This window comes from Calonectris borealis, chromosome Z (genome assembly GCF_964195595.1).
Source record: "Calonectris borealis chromosome Z, bCalBor7.hap1.2, whole genome shotgun sequence".
Classification (NCBI taxonomy): Eukaryota; Metazoa; Chordata; class Aves; order Procellariiformes; family Procellariidae; genus Calonectris; species Calonectris borealis.
Window position 1 is genome coordinate 33,794,577 of NC_134352.1, and position 23,491 is coordinate 33,818,067.

The following is a 23,491-nucleotide window of genomic DNA, read 5'->3' on the forward strand; positions in this document are numbered from 1 at the left end:
ATTTTAAAGACCCCAAAAGTTGGCTATCTTAACTTCCCCTTTATGCCTTTGCAGATTTTGCTCTCTCTGGTTAATTTTAGTATAACCTGTACTTCAAAGATATGAAATGTGGTAATTAATTAACTTTTGCTTTAATTCTTGAAATAGAAACTTAGCCAGCATTGTCTTTGAAAGTGATTCTCCCTGTATTTACAATGACAAAACACTAAATTATCTTTTTGGATTTTCATGGTAAAAATAGTATGATAATGTTGTTAGGTAAGTTTTCCAAAAGTTTTTGTAAATTGTGGCATAATAAACCCTCAGCTCACATACACTGAGAAATTGTTTGGATGTAACAAATTGTGATATTCACGTTGCTTGTCTTGTCTCTAATGGAGAAGAATCAGGACATTATTGTTGTTGGAGGTCTTGATAAAGCCCTTTGAAATCAGAGGAAGGACCTCAGGGCTGCATGAGCAAGAACAACAATCCTAATTTTGAATTTCTTATCTTTCTCCTTAATTTTCTTTTAATCCAGATGTTCTTAAAAGTTAATATGAACTCAAACTATTCATATGTTCCTTCAGTCTTAAAGCTTTGTTTTTTCTCCTCTCTTTGAATAGAAGAACAGACAACTTTATCTATCAAAAAATAAAGCACATAATTTATGGCATTCCATCAGCTGAACAGAGAGGTTAACTCTCATGAATTGCATGAAGCTGACTGCCTGGATCCCCAAGATATCTTCTTTTTTAATTTGACAGAAACTGTGCAAAATGAAACTAGATTGCCCCTAACAATTCTGTGGGAACCCAGCACTCCAGCCATAGAGAGATCATAGGAGAAGAATAAGCAGCCTATAGCCCGAGTCAGACCAAACCGATAGACAGATCCCTAGAGAACAGCTTTTTTGTTCAGGCAAGCTTGAGGAAGGGAATATTTATACAAAAGCCAATTTACTTTGCTGGTAGCTGTTTTGTTTATTAATACCACCGAAGACGCAAGTGCTTCATTTCTCCCAGCCCAGGTTTCTTTTCAGCCTGACCTTCTGTCACATGACTTGAATAGTATAATAATGCAATGTGTTACCATGGAAATGATAGTGATGATGGTATGTGTTCAGCATAGCCAAATTTGAACCTAATGAGAGCAGATGTGACTTTGAGCTTTCATCCCTAAAGAGCAGACCTGGTTATATCGTCATGTCTTTTCTTAGGAATCATGGAGAAAGCTCTTAAATACAACTGAGAAAGCTCTTAAATACAACTCTCTCTGATTGTATTAACTGTGAACAACAATATGAATGTATGCAAATAATTTCTACTTGCTGTAAACATCTCCTTATGAGGTCAAACACACCCACATGCGGAGAGCTGTAAAAGAGGACAAGCCATGAGGAAAACAAGAACTCTTAGCCATCTGCAGTTCCCATTGCTGATGTGCATTATCTTCTCCAAACATAAGCAGATTCCTGTACGTCACTGTGTGTTATCAGTTTTGGTCTCTACACTTTCCTAAGAAAATAACTACTTCCAGTTGCTGCAGGCCAGTATGACATGCTATGCAGAGCTGCATAGCTCCATGAATAAATTATGGCTGTCACCAACTTCTCCGTCTAAAAAAGACTGTTACAAAAATAAATTAGCACTGCCCTTGAGCACTGCTAAGAGTGAACATCTCACACATGAATTTGCTAACTAAAAGAATAAGACCTCCATTTCACCACAGTGAAGCTGCACAAGCAATGCATTCTCCATGTGAGGGAACAGCCACTGTGCTAAACAAGCACAGAGAGAGAAAAGGTCCTAATGCAAGAAAGGAGCATTCAAACCAAACATTTTAGAGCCCGTTACAGCCCCGTTAACTTGGAGCAGGATCAAGAACTCAGTTGGATCAGGATCAGGAGAGAGGTCTAAGGCTCCTTCGTAATTACTCTGGATAATGCCTTCTCTGTATCTTCTTGGGGAGAGACCGAACCTCCGTAACTCCCCCTGCTCCAGTGTGTTGTCATATGGGGATGCCTGAAAGGAAGTAGCTGTGAATCTCACCGATCACCATGTGTAAATTTTCTTATATTGCAAGTATTGTGGCTTTATCTCTAGGTTTGTAAAAAACAAGACCAACTTTGGCTGCAGCAGCAGTACTTGAAAAAATTACCTACAAACACTAACATACGTAGCTGCGTATTGAGATGGAATAAATCATCCTACCTTTGTGCGTGAAGTCCTCCTGTCTGCACCTTTTCTTTTTCCTTGAGGTTTCCAAAAGTCCTGATTCTAAGCCAGAAGTTCAGATGAAAATGTTCATTGCTGTATCTGTGAGAACTTTCTACTGGAAGTCCCTAATGGACTTTCCAGCAGTGGCAGACACTAGCCAGAGACTGTCTGAGAAACTGGTTTAATCCCTTTGGTGGCACAACATTGGACCAAAACTAATTAGGGCAAACCTGGAACTTCCTCATCAAAAAGTAAGGTGCATACTTTCCATACATGTTTATAAACATGGGAAAGAGACAAGCTAAAAGAGAGGAGGAATCTTCTGTCATTGTCTACTCCCCTTAATCCCTACGTGCATTATGTGGCACAAGATGTGCCTTTTAAAATGTTACAGCTTGCTCAAAAGGCAGCTGAAACTCATGTTGTCCTTTCACGCATCTCCTGCTGCTTCTCCTATTCTCCCTGTAGCTCCTTTCCCCTCCTCTTTTCTTAAGAAATTCCTGATAAGCTTAAACCAACTCCTATTTCCAGACTCTAAACTTAAACTTCAAAGCGACTCGGCTCAGCAGCGAGGGAGGGCAGGAAAGCTGCACCTTCCCATTGAAGCCTTGCCCCTTGCACTCTTCTTCCCCGTTCTCACAGCTCTGCACCTTCTGGGGAGATGCCCCTCTAACGCTGCCGGTAGTCCTTTAGGAGAGCAGACTTCACAGTGCCCCTGCTGAGCATCCAGAAGGGAAGAGCGGTGCCGACACCAGTCAGCATGCCTCTGCAGTGCTCAGGCAGGCCATGAAGCTCTCACCATCCTCAGGTGGGATGGTGCAGCACGGCATGGGGCTTGGGCAGAGAGCTGTCAGGGCATGCTCTGGGACAGACGGAGCGCCGAAGACAGAAGGCAGGACCTGTAAAGAGGTTGTGTTTCAGCACGCTGGGGCATTTGCCATCTCCCTTCCTTCACGCTGGCCAAAACCAAGACAACTATGCATTTCCTGTGCACTTCAGATTACATCGGTCAGGTGGATTATCCTGTACGGTTCAGGGCGATAGTGCTCTTTGCCTGGTTTTGACATGCCGGTGCCATGGTGAGCGCTGATGTATGACGGGTGATGACTATAGCTAGCAGCCATAGGACAGCAGCAGGCCAAGCATATCACCAGCTACAGCTGAAACGTTAGCTGAAAGCTGGGTGAAAGGAATCTGTTTAACAGGTGTGCTAGGAGTCTGGCACGGAGGCCTGGGCTGGGGCCAGTACCACTGAATGTCTGCTGTGTTGATTCGCTGGCTGGCTAGAGTTACAGCAGGGTGGAGAGAACTGAACGCAAATGTCTCTTGGTCTGCAGCAGCTTCTCGCTTGCTAGAAAATTCCCTCAGCGTTCCTGAGTCATCTACTGCCCAGGAGCTGCAGTCCTCTTTTTCTCTTGGTTTTCCTTTTTCCTCCAAGAACCCATGCAGCTGTCCTTTACCAGAGGTTGTTCCTCTGCACTCCCAGTTTAAAACCAGAAAACACAGAGCAGCAGGGAGCAACAGTCCTGAGAACTGGCTGGCTCAGTGCAGACATCAAAAGCTTTCAGATATGACTTTGTCTAGTAACAGTGGGCAGATCGATATCTGTTTGTTGGTAAGATAATCTCAGAGTACGAATTTATGAAATTATTATCTCTCCTGTGTAGTTACTCTCAGGATTGCCAGAACTACTTTAATCTTAGCAAGGAAATTACTCCAATTTCTAGACTGTAATTTTAAAGCTGCCAAGTCAACCTTCTCACCACACTACTAACAGATAACGATTGGAAGAGATCTAAACATGTTAGGCTTGATGGGTTGGGACAGTTTTAGATAGCAAGCTGAGTAAGAGATTTCTGAGCCAAAGCAGTATCCTCTGCATCCTCGTGACTTCAACCACATGTCAGCCAGCCCTAATGTGTGAATATGACTGACTGTGAGCCAGAAGGCTTCCTGATGTCCCACTGACTTCACTGGGAGTTCTGGATGTGCAGGACCAGGTGACAAAAGAACTAGGGAAGCTTTCTTTGATCTGTAGTTTTCATATATGCCATTACCAATTATTAAATGAAAGCTTGACTTTATATGCCTGAGATCAAGAAGAGCTTTGCTTCTGATCTCAATGGGCTTTTTGGAAGAGCATTTAATAATTTTTGTGCTTCTGTCCACCAGTTACAACTACAGCAGAAACTTTTGACTAAGTGCTAGCACTACATCAGGCAAATAAAGAGAGATGATAGAAAAGCACGAGTTTGCTGTACAAATGGCCCAGTTGCCTCCAGATAGAAGCCCTGAAGTGGGAAACAGCTTGTACCCTGGTCTGTACAAATTTAGCTGAGTGTGGCTGGCCATAGCATGATGTAGTCAGTCCACTGAAAATCTTTGCAGGACCAGAGCCATAATCGGTTCAACCCTATGTGCTCTTATTCTCATTATTACTATTCTACTTCTTGATTGATCTCCCAGAATGACGAAGGGTAGAAGAATCTGTCCAAAATCGAAGAGAAGTTTTCAGCACTGGAAAACAAGAACAAACGGAACCAGAAACATAGCTTATACAGGTAAATGTTCCTAAATGAGCCTTAGTCCTTAATTCTTCAAAACAGCAAGCATGCAATCAGGTCAGGGAAAATTGCTAACCTGAAACAATAATTATGATTTGCCTTTTGTGATTTAGCAATTAATTAGCATATGACTAGTGAACATTAGGCTTATACAAGATTGCAAATCTGTAGTCCCAACCCCAGCTGGAGGCTCTGTTAGACTACACTGCTGACATAAGTCTTAATAAGTAGATTGGTAATCTCTGTTATGGGCTTCTTTCCTGTTCAGAGGGTAAGAAACATCCCATTCCTCTAGGTCTGAAGCAGGATTAATTGATTGGTCTCATATGAACCTGAAAGCCATTAAGAGCACGAAGGATGAAAAGCAATTCAAACTGCTTTATTACCATTTTCTAGTAAAGTACCAGTTTAGACTCTGGACCTACTGTGAAGCAGCAGGTTTCCAGATATTGACTGTGCTGGCATGTGCTTCTGGAAAAGAGGAAACGACTGATTCCTAAAAGCAGAAACATCTGCTCAAGTCATGAACACACTTTCTGGCTGAGGCCAAACAGCAGGACTGCTAAAGAAGTCCATGTGCTGCCAGCCCCATTGTCCGGAGTCACAGCAAAATGGTGGTGAACAGTGAACCACACTAGCTCCTCCTTCACCCTCAACATGCCATTAGATAAAAATTAGTTTTATGGGGCTCACCGTAGTCCTTACCATGCTGGCTTTTAGAAGAAAGGCAAGGAGGGTCTTTTTTTCCACTTGGCATGCATGGCAGAGCACAGCTGTTTGTGCAGGAGACTCATGAACTTCAGAGAGGGAAAACTGGTCTGGTTGCCAGTCCGGGCACTGCACTAGGGCAGCCCACATCTGTGCTTAGGGTGGTTCTCCTACACTGTGTTTTCATTTTTTGAGCTGTTTGGTCCATTGTTTTCCCACTTAAACCAGCAAACTCTATCGAAGTCTCACTGATGGGGTAGTGATACAAATAGAAGGGAATTTGGCCCAATTAATACAATAGTGATGTTAGGACCCCATTTAACATGCTTTCTGGTCTGCCCAGAGCTCAGTTTAATTATCAGAATGATGCAAGTAAATAAGGGCAAGTGACCATTCCTATTCTGGAACGCAGTTTTCCTCGAAGCAGCGGAGCTGCCAAAATCCAGGTATAAATATCAAGACACTTTTAGCAGTTTAGCATCACTGGCAAGCGAATATGATTGAGAAACCTCACTACCAGTCTGAGGATCTTAGGAAAACTCTCCCCATCTTTTATCCTGAATTAAGAGGGTGGGTTTTTTCACTTGTGTCAGAAGGAAAACTTACTTAAAATCAAAAGAATGACAGCAAAGTCTGAAGAAAAGGAAGCAGAAGATAAAATTCAACCCTGTATCAATAAGCAGTGTGTGTAGACTTGTATTGTGCAAAGGTAAAGCATGAGTTGAATTTTGAGCCGTGATTAGCTTTCCCATTGAAGTCATCAGCTATTGACCGTAAGCATTTGCTAAAGTCCTTGCAGAATGAGGGCCATAGAATTGAGTACAGCTCACAGAGAAGAAAAGTGCATTGTCAACCTGTGGGGCATGTTTTGCAGTTCCTAGTACACCTTCCCTTACAAATTATTTACCCTTGTTCTCTGCTTCACAGCACTATGTGGACATTTCCTGCTTCAGAACTAATACTGCAGCCTTTGATGCTGGAGTGAGTCCTGTAAGTGAGACCTACTACAGTAAGGGGCTCTTTCTTCTTCTTGCTTCCAGCACTCGCGAAACCATTTCTCCATGCGCACTTCAGCAATGCACTCAAGCGCGTGCTTAACATTAAGGTCATGCAGGACTTATGTATGTGATTAAAATTAAGCATGCATTTAAATGCTGTGTGGAACTGGGACCTCAATGAGGATGGCTGTTGGATCAACCTGCTATGACCTCTGTGAGCTGATTATAACTCAGCCTTTGTAGCACTCTATTTTTCCCCAAAAGTCATAGTTTATTCAGTGTGTCTTGTAATGGAAATTTAAATGCTCCTGGTTTTTTTCTATAACACTATGCGAATGAATATTGATTTTTCTAGCCCTGTAAATATTTGACATGATCGGAAAGATTTCCCACATCATTGCCCACCCCCTCACCCCAACAAATTCTGTAACACCTTTTGTGCACCAAGAAGGCATGTGAAGTATAAAAATACTTTGGGTGCTTTTAAAGTTCCAGCAAAAAATAAAATCAATTTCTGTAAAAATGTCAAGTTTCTGCAAAACAAGTTTAAGAGGAAAAAGGTGGATGTTGTGTTTGTGTCTGCAGCCAAACAAAGAAGAATGGCTAATCACCCCATCACAAAGATTCTTGTGTTGTCCACTTTTTGGCCATTGAAAAATTTGGAGGCATAAATAATGAGGCAGATTTCCTTTACTTTCTCTTCTGAAAGAACATTCCTTTCCTGCTGAGAGCTCAGAGAGGACTCTGAATATGCCTGTAGGATGGAGAAGCAGAAGGAGATTTTTAATTTTTGTTCTGCCGATTCAGATCTATGGATTATGCTAGTCTATTACCCCAAAGAAAAACAAAACAAAAGCAAAAACAAACAAGCCATGAGATCATCTGCATCACTGCTGTAAACAGATTAGCCCCATGTCATGTGAAAACTCCTTATCACACAGCTGGGATTTAGCGTATGAGGACTCACCCTTTGCCATGTGGCCCTGCATGTCCATTCACCCTGATGTTCCAACTGCAAAATATTTTAACAGTGCTTTTTCCAATTTACCTATCACCCATATTATGAGCAGAGACAGTTGATCTTCCTTCTGATTTTTAATCCTTCCCCCTTTCTGTCCAGAAGGACTGCTTAACCTAAAACCTTAATCCTTAAGCTTGGAAAGTCTGTAGTCACTTGCCTTCATAACCATGTTAGCTTTATCACTGCATCATCAGAAGTACTATTTTTTTAACAGAAAAGTCGATGTGCTAAGCCTCTCCTCCAGCATTGCAGCCTTCTGATATTTCATCCTGAGATAATGCTAATATTTTTGCCCAGCCTCATAGCTGGGGCACTTTTTAATTTTAGATTATTTTAACTCATCCCCAGATAGCTGGGAAATCTTGGCTAATCAAGAACCAAAAAGCTATTAAACATTTCATATCTTATCCTCACGGAAAAGAGAAAGAGCCGTTTACCTTAAGCAGACAATTAAAAATAGGGATGAATGCTCAGCATTGTAAAGTCAATGAAATCTTTGCCATTCACATCAGCAGGCCATAATTTTACCTGGGAAGTTTTATTTGGTTCCTGGGTGTTCTTAGCTTTGGCTCTGCTCTGCTTCCACAGGCTTTACAATAGCTTCAGCCCTTTTTTCCAGTGAGAAGGCATTCATATAATTGAGTGTATGATGTTTCCCTCCTCTCTCCCTGAAAGTGGCTAATAACCTCACCCTTTATTAGAGATGGGAAAAAACACACAGGAAAGAGATGCTGAAAACCAAAATTCATTATTTCTGCCACTCATGGAGGACTTTTTTCTTCATTAAGCGAAGTATCTTGAGGGCACAAGAGAGCTTTAAAATCCTTTTCCTCTCGTTCAGACTTCAGCTCTTATATACTTTTACCACTCCATCCAACTATTTCTCTACTTACAGCACTTGCAATTCATTTTTTGGTCTTTCCATTCTGCCTCTCACCAACCCACCTCTCCCCAGGACTGGTTCTTTTAAAGATACACAGAACTTCTCTACGATACATGAGATTCCTCTATTTATACATGGTATGCAAAATGTATGCTTCAAATTTTTAAACTCTGCTATCAAATTAGGTAATAGGAGGTTAAATCAAGTGGGAAGCACAGAGATATTCTTCTTTAGCTCTCTGGTATTCATGCTAATGAAAAGCTGGAATCTCTTTTTTTCTGAATGTTTACATTCCAAAACTTAAACATGTTTATAGTATAACTGTTCATAATTTTCTTTCTTTCTCTCATGAAAAAAGCAATCACAGATAATATATTCCGCTTGTTTTGAAAAATGTTCACTTTTCATTAAAAATAGAGAAAGTTTGGAATTTAGCTAACAAAGACTGGCAAGTTTAGATTTAAGTGGTTACTTCATGTGAACGATTTAATCTTGTAGAATTTCCAATTTTTTTATTAAAAAGTCATGAGGGAAAATGATGGTCTAGTAGTTAATATGTGACACCACAAATTTATCAAAAACTGAAGAAGGGCCTGTAAAAAAATGGAAGGTCATCACAGGGCTTCTGTGAGAGGAGCAATGTAGTTAGACCTTCAGTCCTTAACGTCTAGAGCTTCGTGCCCAACCAATAGGGAAGGCATGCAAATACAGCCTTCATTGCACAGAAGTTTCTGGAATTACAAATTGTTGTATGTTGCTGGCACGACTGCCTGCGCGCGCCTGGATTCCTGCAGTGGAAAGGGCACTCCATTAACCACTGCAATTAACCCAGCTCCACTGAAGCCAGCATCACCACACTGTTAGACACTGGCCGAGGATGTGGGAACATAAATGCAGATCTGCGCACCCTTGTTCTCCGCAGCGCTGCCAGCGTGCCCACAACAAACATAGGTGGCTTGTGTTTCCATCACAAGGATGCCTCGGATTCCTCCTCTGAAAGGATGCCTGGCTTGTTAGCTGCCTGGTAAAATAAAAACATAAGGCTCCTCTTGCTAACCTATATCTCAGCCTTACCTAGAGGTACAAAAGGACATCTTCTTCAATTTTAAGAGTTTAAGAACAAGGAATTTAATCCGAAACATAAGCACTCCTGATTAAATAAATAGCAAAGCATCAGAAAGCCTGTGTAACTTCTGTGGAAAAGTTGAGGCCTACTTTGGCTTAGCTTAACATATAGATCTGTTTTGTATGTCAGTTGTGTCCCTAATGCAGAAAATCATGCTGTATAGATGTTGTAGTGCCAAGACTCTGGAATTTAATCTGTTCCCTTTTTCTTTACTGATATTATTTATTTTAACAGCACCAGGCAAGATCAAGACTCCATCTTGCTCAACCATTCATCAGAATCGTCAAGCGAAAAAAAAGAAAATATGCAATTACCTAGGGTACGCAAGATTTGTCATGTTAGGTCAGATTGATCCTGTCTCTGACGACGACCAATAGCAGATTCTTGAGGAAGGAATATGAGGCCAGAACAGCTATAGAGACATCTTTCCCTGGTACAGTCTTCCAGATTCTGAAGATAAGCCTCTACAAACTTGAATATATTACTACATGCTGTGAGAATTAGGTTGTGTACTTGCATGTGTCCATATACTTAGTGTTATGCATGATTGGCTAAAAGGGGCTTCCAGTCAATTTACTCCAGCCTCACACTTTGAGCAACAGCTGGCTTACAGGACAGCAAATCCAACAAAAAATATCTGACCTGCTGCACCCCAGAACAGAGCTTTAAATCTGAAGTCTTTGGATGTGGTATCAGAGAATAGCGCCTTGTCAAGTCATTTACACTTACTTGAACATAGCTCAAATTTTCAGCTCTGGCTGGACCAGTTGTATTCACCTCAGGAAGCTGGAACACCACCACCTCCCCCGCCCTCCCGCCAAAATAGATTTAATTGGGAATGAGATGAAATACACATGTAAACAACAGAAGAAAAACCCACATGGGATCAGACTACTCACTGTGCAGTGGAAGATCTAAACACAGAGGAACCTGAGGGCCTCTGGGGGAGTTAACACCATGAGGATGACAATCACTCTTAAACCCAAGTGTCACTAATACTCAACCTTGTGAACTATTTGGCCAAAATAGAAGAGGCCATCCCTTCATTTTTGTAGAACAATCCACACTATATTGAGCTTGGATTTAGGAGCCTGGAGCTTGCCAAAACTTTGACTTTATCAAATATTCTTTAATATCCCAGCCAAAATCAACTTACTTTGACTGGTTAAGAGCTTTCTGTTCTTTTTTGCTTGGGGTTCATACAGCACGTGCATCACTTCGGTCTCCGCGTATTTCCAGTAGGGCATTAAGCAAGCCAACTGAGGTCTGTTGCACGTCTGTTCTCCTACACTCTTTCAACAGGTTGTTTGGACTAGCAGGTATACTGCTTGCAGAGTTATATGTGTTTGCATGCATACAGCCTTCACATATACATATGCTTGTGGCTATATATTTGCATGAGACAAAGCAATTTCAAAGAAATGCAGTTTCCTTTTTAAACAGTGGTGCAGTTTGCAATTGCCCTTATAAGGCAATTTCTTAGCATGGGCTCAAGCCCTGACAAGGTGCTCTGTTCTGTTCAGCAAGTGTTGCCTTTGCAGTACAGGGATCCACTCTGCCACAGCAATGAAGGGCACTTGCTACAGAGGAAAACAGAGGAAAAGCTGATTGGGGCCCCATGGGACATTGTTCCCCAAATTAAAATCCTTCTGAATAAGGGATTGATGGATTCTTCTATAAAAAAGCAAAGTGCCAGTGCTCCTAGAAGGAAACACATTTTTTTCTCAATTGGTCTAGAGGTGTGGCAGGAAGGAGCTAATCTTTTGGAAAGAACCATCTGAAAATGCACACAAAACTCAAACAAGTGAGTGCAACGGGCAGCCCATAAGCTCTGCTTGCCCTGCTGCTTTGTGTGCTGAAGCATTTGATGGCTTGCCTTGGTAGGTGAGACAAGAAACAAGTCATGGAGGAGGAGAGAGGGGAAGCACCCTGCCCCTGCTTGTAAAGTTAAGGCCAAAGTGGGCCCTACTGAAAACCCGCAAGGATGCTCCTCCCTCCCGACTCGGCTCCTGAAGCAGGCTGTGCTTCCAGCCCATGTGGCTGAAAGAGAAACAAGCTAGTGACTGAGCTGAGGAAGAGGTGGCAGAGGCTGCTAGTGAGGACAGTGGGACTACATCCAAAGTGAGGCACCATCCAGTGCAAGAAAGAGTCGATGCATCAGGCCCTCAAGGTTTGAGTCAAACCCCGTTGTGGTTGATGGAAAGCCTTCCATTCATTTGAGTGGAATAAATGAATGATTCATTACATATATTGTTTAGATGGTATGAGTGAGCAGTTCCCTAAGACAGGAATGAATCAGAAAGGTGCAGGCTCATGATGTATATGAAGTATTTTTTAGATACAGGTTGCACTACAGGAAGCCTTTGATCTTCAAGAAAAATCTTTCTTTGCCTTCAGCAACATGGAGTACAAGCACAACCCAGCAGATATGTCCCCTGCAAGCCATAGTTTCTGTTGTTACGCTAGCTTCACTTCTGCCACAAAATGTGAGTGATAAAATGGCAGGGCTGAAAAATCCAGGATGGAAGGAGGAGAGGATGCAGGTCAGGACACTTTTTTATTTATGAAGCATTGCTCTCCTGGCTTCCAGATTGATCAAATTGGACTAGGATTCATTTTCCCACAAATTGTTCCTATAGTGGGCAATCCAATATCCAGCAAGCATCCTGCACCCAATCCAACAAATTGCTAAAGGACAGGACTTGTAGGTACTCGTGTGCATGGGATTCATCAGGACAGCTCACGTGTCAGAGGTAGCAACAGACACTGATGCTTTGCAAACTTGTACAGAAAGCAATGCAACTGCATTAGCAGTACACAGATCAAGGATGGCTTGTGCCGCTCCTCGCTACACGTAGTAAAAGTAAAGTGCTTACAGCTGCCAGAGGTAGAATAATTAGTGATTATTCCTTTCCTTCTTTATTCACTTACTCAGGCAAATCCACCTATGCCTTAAATTGAGTACAGACACTCTTTTGGTGCTAACTGCATGTTTCCTCAGGCAACATGGTATTGAAAGGTTCAGTTTAGCTTTCGTGTTGTTTCACCCTTATTACAACTCTACTTAACTGTGGTCATTCAAACTTTGGTTTGTTCACCTTCCTGTTTCACTCCTCTTCTCTCATTATTTTGAATATACTGGTAAAAAACCTCGTTTTGACAACACTTGCCTGAGAAACTTTAGTTCAATGAGTATTAGTCTTCAGTATCTGCCATGCCTACCCAATTTTTTAAGATGCTTACTTCAGTTTTATACTGAAGTTGTTTATATAACTGTAATACAAATACTTTTACCAAATTTGCCATAATCAATGAAATGCAAATTCCACTTAAACTGTTCTGTAAATCTCGATTACTGTGGTTATAATTTCCCCAAATTCATACACTAGGGGATGAATTTGTTTATTAAACTGGGATGTTAATAACTTCTGAAGTGTTGTGATAAAAATAGTGTGAAAATATTCAATCCATGTTTTAAAACTCTTCAAATTGCCACCTCTATATTCACAAAAATGTTATAAAAAATGAACATATTTCAATACAACTATGCTTCCATTCAAACCTCTGTTGGAGAAGGCCAGTTTTTTTTTAAAACCTATGTGGCGATCAGCAAGTTATTGGGATTCCATTTATATGTTGCTAATGAATTATTTTAAAAATTGGATCAGCTGGAATTAGATTATCAGTTACTGCTAGACACATGCATAGATGCATACAAGAATTATTTAAATGACTTTTGAGTTAACAGTTTTCTTTGGAAAATACAGTTTTACCAAAATGCTATGTTATGATTTTGGTTATTTTTAATCAGAAAATGAATGATTAAAATGAAATGTGTTGAAATATTCATAAGAATTTTTGACTTCCTTTTCTGAATAAAACTAAAAACCAGTTTCAAAATATCCAAGCTCTCATGAAATCAGAAGTGTGTTTTCCAGCCAACTTTATTTAATGTTTATTAATCATAACATACCCATTTATCAAAGGAAACCTAAAATAAGAAGTGCCAAAATTCACTGGTGGCCTTTTGTGGTGTGTTTTTTAAGCCTCTAGAATAGGTTTAATTGGGTTTCATTGCATGGCTGAAGTGACTCAATATACTCATTTTTCTCGGGAAGACCAATTGAAAGCCATTGCGTCTTGTTCTCTTACATTTCTGAGGAAAGGAGAGAATAGAAAACGATTATGTTCCCAAGACCACAGAGAAGACAGTCATTCTGCCAATGGCAGGGAGTGGGATTAACTTGATTTCTGTCCTCACCTGAAAGATTATTTCTTAATAAGCCAAAGAAAATAATCAACAGTATTCAAGTTTAAAAGTTTTAAAGCTTTTTAAAATTTTCATATACACTTTTCTGAGATAGGAAAAGGTTAGATTGACTTGTAGACACACAGTTCCTCATCTTTATAGCATTTGGTTCCAACACTTTGTTCCAGGTCAGTTCTTGGTCTTCAAGGCCCTTCCCAGTCCTGATCTTCAACCTTGAGTACTCAGTGGAGAAAAATGAGCTGCCAAAGAATGGTTGGTAGAGCAGGGTGAAAGGCGTGGTTGGAAGTACATCCTTTCCTTGACGCCAAATGGAGAGTAAGTGGGTCCCTCTTAGGCCGTGGGTTAGCCAGCCCTATTTGAAAGGGGCTAGCCACCCCTGTCCTTATGAAGGACAAGTGAAGGCTGCTCATTGGTGTCGTCCCCAAAGGTTGGATGCAAATGAGAGAGGAAAGACCTTGATGGCAGGCTTAAGCTCAGTGGCAGTCAGCGGTGGAGCTTTAGGAGACGTTGGGGATGCAGTGGAAGGCCCTGACAATACTTTAGCTTTGCATTACTTGGTAGAAATAAGCCTGGACTGTGATCTTGATGTGGTGATAATTTTTTTTCTCCAGTGAAGGGACAAGCTGGCAGGCTACAGGAGTTACTGCACTTACTACCTGAGAACATTTAAGCAGTGGGTTTCTTTTGTACTGTTGAATTTTACACAGCAAGAAGAAGAATTACTGCTATACAGTGGAACATGTGTGTCTATTGCAGTCTTCTTTTTATAATGCATGTCCACAATGATAAAATCTCCATTAAGCTTGCTCTTGCTATTCTGGCTGGGAATCTAATAAAAAAAATCAGGGATACTGTGTGAGACTAATTCAAACTGAGAATTACACTAAGCCAATTAAAAAAAATCCACCCACCCTGTGATGTGTACTTGCATTTAGGTGTCTTCTTAAGGCACATCTATCTGCATCACTGTAAATCTATTAGGTATTTTGGTGTTTTCTTCATATAATTTAATAATGTAATGTGTAAAATAACCTAAAGCAAAAATAGTAGGATGTAGAAAATCATGAAATAAAGAGTGAAGAAGAAAGAATGTCATCTTTGCCTGCTGTTTTCACAGAGGTAAGTTGATGAAATCAGTGTCTGGTGCTTAAACTATGAAAAGGATTGAAGAATAATGATGGAATTTCTTGATTTCATCAGGTAACATTAGAAACAGTGGAATGTATTGGTGCCTTTATATTATGCAACTCTCTCAGGAACAGGGACCTCTACATCCATCTATATGAAAGTTAGCAATGAGGAAAAGGAATAGATCTTTTCAACTTCAGATGTCCATTCTGGCCTCAAGCTGTCCGTTGCTCAGTTTGTTCACATTTGAACAAGGTTAGATATCCATGGACAGAAGAACAGAGAAGGATTTTAAGCTTGGCAAAAACAGAAGCATCCTGGTGGCAGGATGTATGTGGCTTGGCTGAAGAGTCTTGGCTGATGGGCAAAAGATCTGGAATCAGATGAGTTCCAGGGCTGAAATGGCAGGAAGCCTTGAACAAAATGAAAAGGTTTGGCAGGCTTCATAACCTAGGAGTGGAATAAGACTCCAAAACGTGTTCCAAGGTTTCTGCAACTGAGGGCGTGGGTCAGGCAAGAAGATTAGTCTAAGGGCTTGTCTACACAGGAAATGGACTGGTTATATTGAAATAATGATACTGCTATAGCTTGGCTGGTCAGTTTCCCTGTGTAAACAAGTCCTTAGCAAGTCAAAGAAATCCTTATGAAAGAAGACAGACACTAGGTTGGCTGGGCTTATCCATCAGGCTAAACTGTGGCTATCTCAGAGCTGGTTAGTCCAAAGATGGCTTTCAGTCCTGCTAGTTGGGGAAGACCAAGGAAAACAACTTCTGACAGATGGACATGTTAGCTAGGAAACTGAAGTCCTTCTGGCTTGTGAACACTGAGACAAGAGCTGCACATTTCACAGGAATGGCAGTGTCCCTCTCCTATGACTCATACTTCCTTTGCTTGTGTCCTTCAATCCTTATGCCCAAGGGATGAAGAGCAATTGTTTAACTTAAAGGAAGAGGAGAATGGATGTTTGAATAAACTTGTAGAATAGTAAAGTGTTGTGAATTGACGTTTGGTCAGTGCAATTAGGTAGTGTTTGATGGAACAAAACTGGTTAGCAACAGCCCTCTAACCCAGGGAATGTAAGATCAAGAGTGAGAAAGACATTTAGAGCTCCATGCCCCCTCGCCAACAAACCACACCTGAGTTGGTATGCCAAAGGATTCTTGTTGCCGTGAAATTACATGGCAGCTTGATTCTACACTGAAGATATTGAAAACTGTGATTAACTAGCTATGAAGGCAATTAATCATTCAGTACATTAATCCCAGGGACAATTAAGTAGGTAGGCAAACCAATTAATTTATTGGAGTCCCTGTGTTTTTTCTAGTGTGCCATGGGTTCTTGCACTGGCAATTCCCATCTGCAGCTTGAAAGTTGTCAAGAGGGAAAATAGGTATCATTGCAGCTCTGGACTTTCTCACCTGGAGGGCACAAGAAACACTTTGAAATTAGGGAATAAAAACTTCAGAGGGCTTCTGCAAAATGATCAAAAGAGAAACAGTTAAAAATGCGGGGCCAGCTCTAAAGATTAAGTTAGAAGGTGAAGAATGACAATTTAAGAATATATTGAGATGAATGAGAAGGTTCAAACTTCTTGGAGCTATTGCTCCAGGCTCTCTGCAGACTCAGAAGTACCTGCATCAGCTGGTGTTTGATGTACATTTATCAGAATTTCCTTTGCAGTCACAATTACTAGAAACACATTATACAACATGCACACTTGGACCTTGGAGAACAACTGGGCATCAGGGAGAAGCTTCCATAGGCAACAGCACCTGGAGCAAAAATCACCACCTGAGAACAGAACAGGCAATCAGTGACAACTATGATAATCCAGTCTAGAGTCAGGGAGCAATTTTCCGTGCAAATTCAACTGAACTGGAGCTAACTAGCTCCAGCATAGACCTGATTATATCCCCTGCATATGTAATCCACCTACTTTTCTTTCTGAAGAGCTGCAAACTTGCTGTTGCCTTCAACTTTTGTATCCAAAATATGAATCCTTACTGTTTTCCCTGAAGCTATTAATTTTTTCTTTGTGGCTGTTCTGCAAACCTTTGGCTTGATTACCTTTGCTACAATCACTGTTCTGCTGGATTTCCTGATACCCACTATGTCCCCTTCAATCTGTCCCAAATGCTAGTGCCAAGTATCAGCCTATCATTCCAGCTACATCTCAGTGCTCTCCTAAATCCCCTTCTCTGGTTATTAATTACAATCATGTCAAATTTGAACTTTTCTTTTCTTCTTTTTTTTTTTCCGTTCTTATTTCTCTCTTTCTCCATTTCCCTTCCCTTCCCTTCCCTTCCCTTCCCTTCCCTTCCCTTCCCTTCCCTTCCCTTCCCTTCCCTCCCCTCCCCTCCCCTCCCCTCCCCTCTTTTTCTTTCCTTTTTTTTTTCTTCACTTTTCTTCTCTGTTCTGTTCTGTTTTCCTTTTTTTCTTTTTTCTTTTTTATTTTTTTTCTTTTTTCTTTTCTTTCTTTTCTTTTCTTTTCTTTTCTTTTCTTTTCTTTTCTTTTCTTTTCTTTTCTTTTCTTTTCTTTTCTTTTCTTTTCTTTTCTTTTCTTTTCTTTTCTTTTCTTTTCTTCACTTTTCTTTTCTTTTCTTCTCTTTTCTTTTCTTTTCTTTTCATTTTATTTTATTTTCTCTTTTCTTTTCTTATTTTTTTTCTCTTTTCTTTTTTCTTTTCTTTTCTTTTCTTCTTTTCTTCTTTTCTTTTCTTTTCTTTTCTTTTCTTTTCTTTTCTTTTCTTTTCTTTTCTTTTCTTTTCTTTTCTTTTCTTTTCTTTTCTTTTCTTTTCTTTTCTTTTCTTTTCTTCTCTTTTCTTCTCTTTTCTTCTCTTTTCTTCTTTCTTTTTTCTTTTCTTTTCTTTTCTTTTCTTTTCTTTTCTTTTCTTTTCTTTTCTTTTCTTTTCTTTTCTTTTCTTTTCTTCACTTTTCTTTTCTTTTCTTCTCTTTTCTTTTCTTTTCTTTTCTTTTCTTTTCTTCACTTTTCTTTTCTTTTCTTCTCTTCTCTTTTCTTTTCTTTTCATTTTATTTTATTTTCTCTTTTCTTTTCTTATTTTTTTTCTCTTTTCTTTTTTCTTCTTTTCTTTTTTCTTTTCTTTTCTTTTCTTTTCTTTTCTTCTTTTCTTCTTTTCTTTTCTTTTCTTTTCTTTTCTTTTCTTTTCTTTTCTTTTTTCTTTTCTTTTCTTTTCTTTTCTTTTCTTTTCTTTTCTTCTCTTTTCTTTTCTTTTCTTTTCTTCTCTTTTCTTTTCTTCTCTTTTCTTCTCTTTTCTTCTCTTTTCTTCTTTCTTTTTTCTTTTCTTTTCTTTTCTTTTCTTTTCTTTTCTTTTCTTTTCTTTTCTTTTCTTTTCTTTTCTTTTCTTTTCTTTTCTTTTCTTTTCTTTTCTTTTCTTTTCTTTTCTTTTCTTTTCTTTTCTTTTCTTTTCTTTTCTTTTCCCTTTCCTTTCCTTTCCTTTCCTTTCCTTTCCTTTCCTTTCCTTTCCTTTCCTTTCCTTTCCTTCCCGTCCCTTTCCCTTCCCTTCCCGTCCCGTCCCTTTCCCTTCCCGTCCCTTCCCTTCCCTTCCCTTCCCTTCCCTTCCCTTCCCTTCCCTTCCCTTCCCTTCCCTTCCCTTCCCTTCCCTTCCCTTCCCTTCCCTTCCCTTCCCTTCCCTTCCCTTCCCTTCCCTTCCCCCTTCTTTTTCCTCTCCTCTCCTCTCCTCTCCTCTCGTCTTTTTTCTTTTCTTTTCATTTTTCTCCTTGCTTTTCGCCTTGCCTTGCCCTGCCTCTTGCCTCTCCTCTCCTCTCCTCTTCTTCTCTTCTTTCCCTTTCCCTTCCCTTTTAAACAGCATCTTGCTTTTCTTTGACACGTGTATGCTTTCCCCTATTTCTCCCTTATTTTTAAGGACTAAACATGGCTGAACTCCTCCCTATTGCTTGCAGTACATTACCAGAAGGACCAGGAAAGTGGAATTGGATCCTGTTGAACTAGGCACTATACATATGTCATAACAATCTCTTCTATTTGACTATTTAAAATCAGACCGCTCTCCCTACATTGGCCATATTTCCTTTGTTTTCTCTTTCAAGCCTTTCCTTAAGGAACACTTTCCACAAGAAATTGTCTCACTCATCAAGTGTGTTTGTGTGTGTGTGTGTATGTATAAAGATTTTAAGATCGAGAGCAGAAATCGTGCTCACATAATATAACATATCTGCTAAATCTCTGCTCAATCATATCACTTCTCATTACATTCCATGTCAAGTTTTGATGCTCGGCATGTTTTACTCTTAGAATAGTAAGTACCAGCTTGATTGCAGCAATATCTTTTGTAAGACTACACAGAAAAGAGTACCACCCACTTGCAGTTGTCAGATTTTCAGATAAATTAGTTCATTACTGAGGAAATGATGGCTTTTTTCTGCCATCTTCTTTTGAAATTAATTCAAATATTAATATATTGATTGGACAGGTGGCATTTACATAGAGACTGATATGTATAAATAATTGTTACCTTTCTGAAGACAGAATGGGATGCTGAAATGTTTTTGTAATTATAGGTGAGGATTTTTTCCAACTGTACTGATACTATTTATGGACTTCCTTTTGTGTTCTTTGCATCTTTCTTTTGTCCTACCTTCTCCCTATTAACGGGATCCACCCAGTCACCTTGAGGTCTGAAATGTAGCCTGGGTTTCCATAAAAGAGCTTGAAAAATCTAATACTGAAATGGTGCTGCCAAAAAGGAAGCAAAACACACCAAGCCATTTCCACATGTTAGTGTAGAAACTTTATTATGGGCAATCTCAAGACAGATAGGAACGGCCATAGGTTATGAAATATATTTTGAAATCTACACTATAGCACCTGCCTTCTTACATATGCGGTTACCTTTCATGACAATATGACTGCACACCTCTGACTAGATCAGTATTTAATGGGCATTGTAAATATGAATCCACATTACAAATGGTGTCTCTTCAATTCTAGAGAACACAACAGCTAGCTGTAAAGATGAAAACTGAAAACAATGCCTTCTTCATAAATGGCACACTAGTATAGATGAGATATTACACAAGAAAGGCTCCTTTGAAATATAGCATATTGAAATAAATCAATGCAGAGAGAAACTCAGCAAAATGCTACAGTTTAGAATGTAGAAAGTCAAGGTGGGCATTAGGAAACTTAATAACTCTGGAGAGATCAGAATGGGTAGCAGAAAAGAAACGTAAATTTTAAAAACAGAGTAACACTTTATGAGATATCAATGTATCATAGTGAAAACATCAATGGAGAAAAATATGTAATTTCAATATGTAAACCTACAAGTAAAAAGAGAAATATCTAAACTACTGAAAGTAATTGGTAAAGATTATTAACCCAATTAGATGCAAGAATGAGCCAGGCAGAAGGTTTAAATTAGCAGTATATCCATTGAAGTCAATGAAGCCAGCCAAATTACATCAGTTGAGGATTTGGCTGATCATGTGGAGACGTGGAACTGGAAAAAAAAGTGCCATAAATACATGGGAGTAGAAAAAAATTAAATCCTTTAACAGAGATAAACGGACAGCAGATAGATGAGGAAGACCTTCATTTTGTGTTGGTCACAAACTTAAGATCATGAGAAAAGTCTTCAACAACATTTGTTGAAACACCTCCAGATTAGCTGTAGTAGTGACAAGCTCACAGATAGGAAAGGTGTGCCCAAAACAAATGATCTTATTAGAAGAATAGAGTTTTGGCATGCACTTCAGCAGTGTTCAACTTTCTGCAGTGTGCATCCCTGTGCTCACAGGGAAAATGAACTGGAATTGACCCATATGCACAACTGGGACTTCAGCAAAAGCTGAAGAAGAAACAACTTCATTAGGAAATAAACTGTAAGTTGAAGTAGTTCAAAAGTAGGAGATAAAATGCATTGTTTCCTTTTTATATCTTCAAAGACATGCAAGATGGGAAATCAACTATGCCTGAAATGCTTCCACGGGAAATGAAAATACTTACCGGAGTTGCTTCAAAAAATGAAACTTGGGCTAAATTTGTAATGTATCAATAAAAATGTCATCAAACGGCATATACCAGACAGATTATTCAGCAGTACCAGGCACTTCCCTACAAAGCCAGAGATGGCCTTGTTCAATTTTATGGTGGTCTAGAAAAATTAGATATTGGAAATACTGGCTAGGAAGTGGAACTCAAATCTATCAGAGGCTGTATATTATACAGGTTGAATAGGACATACAGAATAAAAGTTATTTGACTGGCATTTGAGACCTTAATTTTTAAAAATACTGGAGTGCTAGACAGACAGATCAAGAGATGCAAGTGTTGCATTTAGGTCTTAAAAAAAGAAAAAAGGGAAAATGCATTTTTCAAGGGTATGCAAGTAAGAATAGCCTTGTATTGAATTGCATAAATCTAGTAAAATATACAAGGTGGGCGGACTGAAAAATGACCAGTAAATATAGCCAGAGACCACTTCTATCTGACCAATGAATTCAAAACCATTTCACAAATCACTCAGTACCTATCTCTTCTGAAGACAAAATCAGACTGCTTCTCTCTTGATGTCTTCTTAGTAGTGAGTATAATATAATGTTGGAATATAATGTTCTTATACTAACGAGCAAACCAGTTGTCATGATTCAGAAGGTCAGATGTTGTAAAGTGACTGCAGTTTCAATCTCACTGAATCCATCAAAACCACGCAGAAGTTAAATGAAATCCAGCTGTGTCTTTGGAAGAACTGAATTTCATAAAACAATTTGCAGTTTAGCAAAGAATATTTTGCTTCTAAAGATTTCAAAAGTGCGAAGTGAATTTAATTAAGCTTCATGGTCACTGTTTTTTAACAGTAAGAAGGGAAGTCAGGATGCCTTTAGTTGCTTAGCAAACCCTTGTCATGGTAATTATGGATTTCCCCAAAATCAGTTTGTTGCCTGTCTTCTGGTGATGGATAAAACACCCTATTGACTATACTGCATTTTATTCTTTTATTAAATCAAATTGATCATTGAAAAGAGGATATAGACTAACGAGGATGTGCTCTGTTCAGTTCCAACCCCGTTAATTTTAACAGTGAAGGAATTTTTTTCATTAACTCTACTGGGAGTTTGACTGGGCTCTAAACACAAGGTTTTCTGCTGCTTGCACTTTTTAGACATGTTCTTAGGTTGGAGAAGTGATGACCTGTGGTACTCACCAAATCCACCCACAAGTCTACCATATCCTTCCAACACCATATACCCATTATTCTTGACTCATGCCTAAATTAAACGGTTTTGGAGCGGGACTGCTTCTTTGTAAAGTGACTTCTTGGCTCCTGGTCCTGGTGTAGTTTCTGAGGAAGCTTGTGGACAGGTATAAAACATAACCATGAGTTTACCCAAACATCTGACTGCTGAAGATTCAGGTTTTTCAAAGGAGCAAAAACTGTATTTCTAACAGTTGCAACGTATACATCTCTCAGCTAAAGAAGTGTCTTCCAATACCCAACCTGGTCCTCACCAGTATATTTCCCTTAAGCATTCCAGCAACATAAAAATATGTCTTTCTATGGGTCTGCAATATGTCTTTGTATGTGTACTACATTCTGAGGTGTCCTTGCAGATAACAAAGTGATCTTACGGTGAAGAGCTTGCTCTTGGAGATTTCAGTCTGAGCTCTGCCAGAAATAAAACATGCCAAATTTTATTAGCAGCCTAAAAGTTTTAGGTTTTAGTAGAAAAATTTTCTGAAGGGTTCTTAAGAGCCTAGATTTGGATTATTTACATGTAAACCCTCTTGAATCCACTGTCCTCTGTAAGAGTATTTGCTAAAAGAAACTTTTGCTGATTAGATATCCCTTGTCTTTCATGGATCCGAGTAAGATTTCTCTGCTTCCAATCAACCAGTTTCTCCTCGAAGTCCTTCACAATAAGGAAACCCTTGGAGGTTAAAGAAATAAGTGAGTTGCCAGGCTAAAGGTCATAACAGCACATTTCTAATCTTCTTTGATAGGAAAGTGAAATTCTCTCAATAGCTGCAGAAGATAATATTATAGAGAAAGTGTGATATTCAGTTCTCCAGTGAGCCGATACAATGCTTGCCTCTTGCATAAGGACTGTGAAACCTTGCTCTGGTAGGGTAAAATAGCCATGAAGAAGTGGAGAATAAATAGGAAGTTCATTCAAACTTGTTGCAGGAAAAGGAAGAAACTCTTCCAAATCTGGGGGGAAAAGAAAGAAGTCACTTTCAGTTCTGTGAGGGGACATTAACAACACTGCCTCACTGTTGATTATGTATAAAGAAGTGTGCTTCCAGTGTCTTATTTTCCACATTGCTTTCCTAATGTCTCCTGCTCACTAAGACTGTGTTCACTGTCCATGTTAAATGCACTAGTTTCCCATCCTGAGGAGATAATTAGAGTCCATGGAGCAATGGGTTTGGCTGAAAAAGTAAAAATAAAAAACTGGAAGGCAGAATAGCACCATCCTGAGCTTCCTGTGGTCTGCTCACCCCTCCGCCTGTGGCCTTGCCGCTGTGGGGCTCACTGTGCAGCCCCCACGGACTTCCAGTGGCTGCAGGAGCGGGATGCAGGTGTCAGGCAGGGCCATGAAAACCTGAATGCTCATCG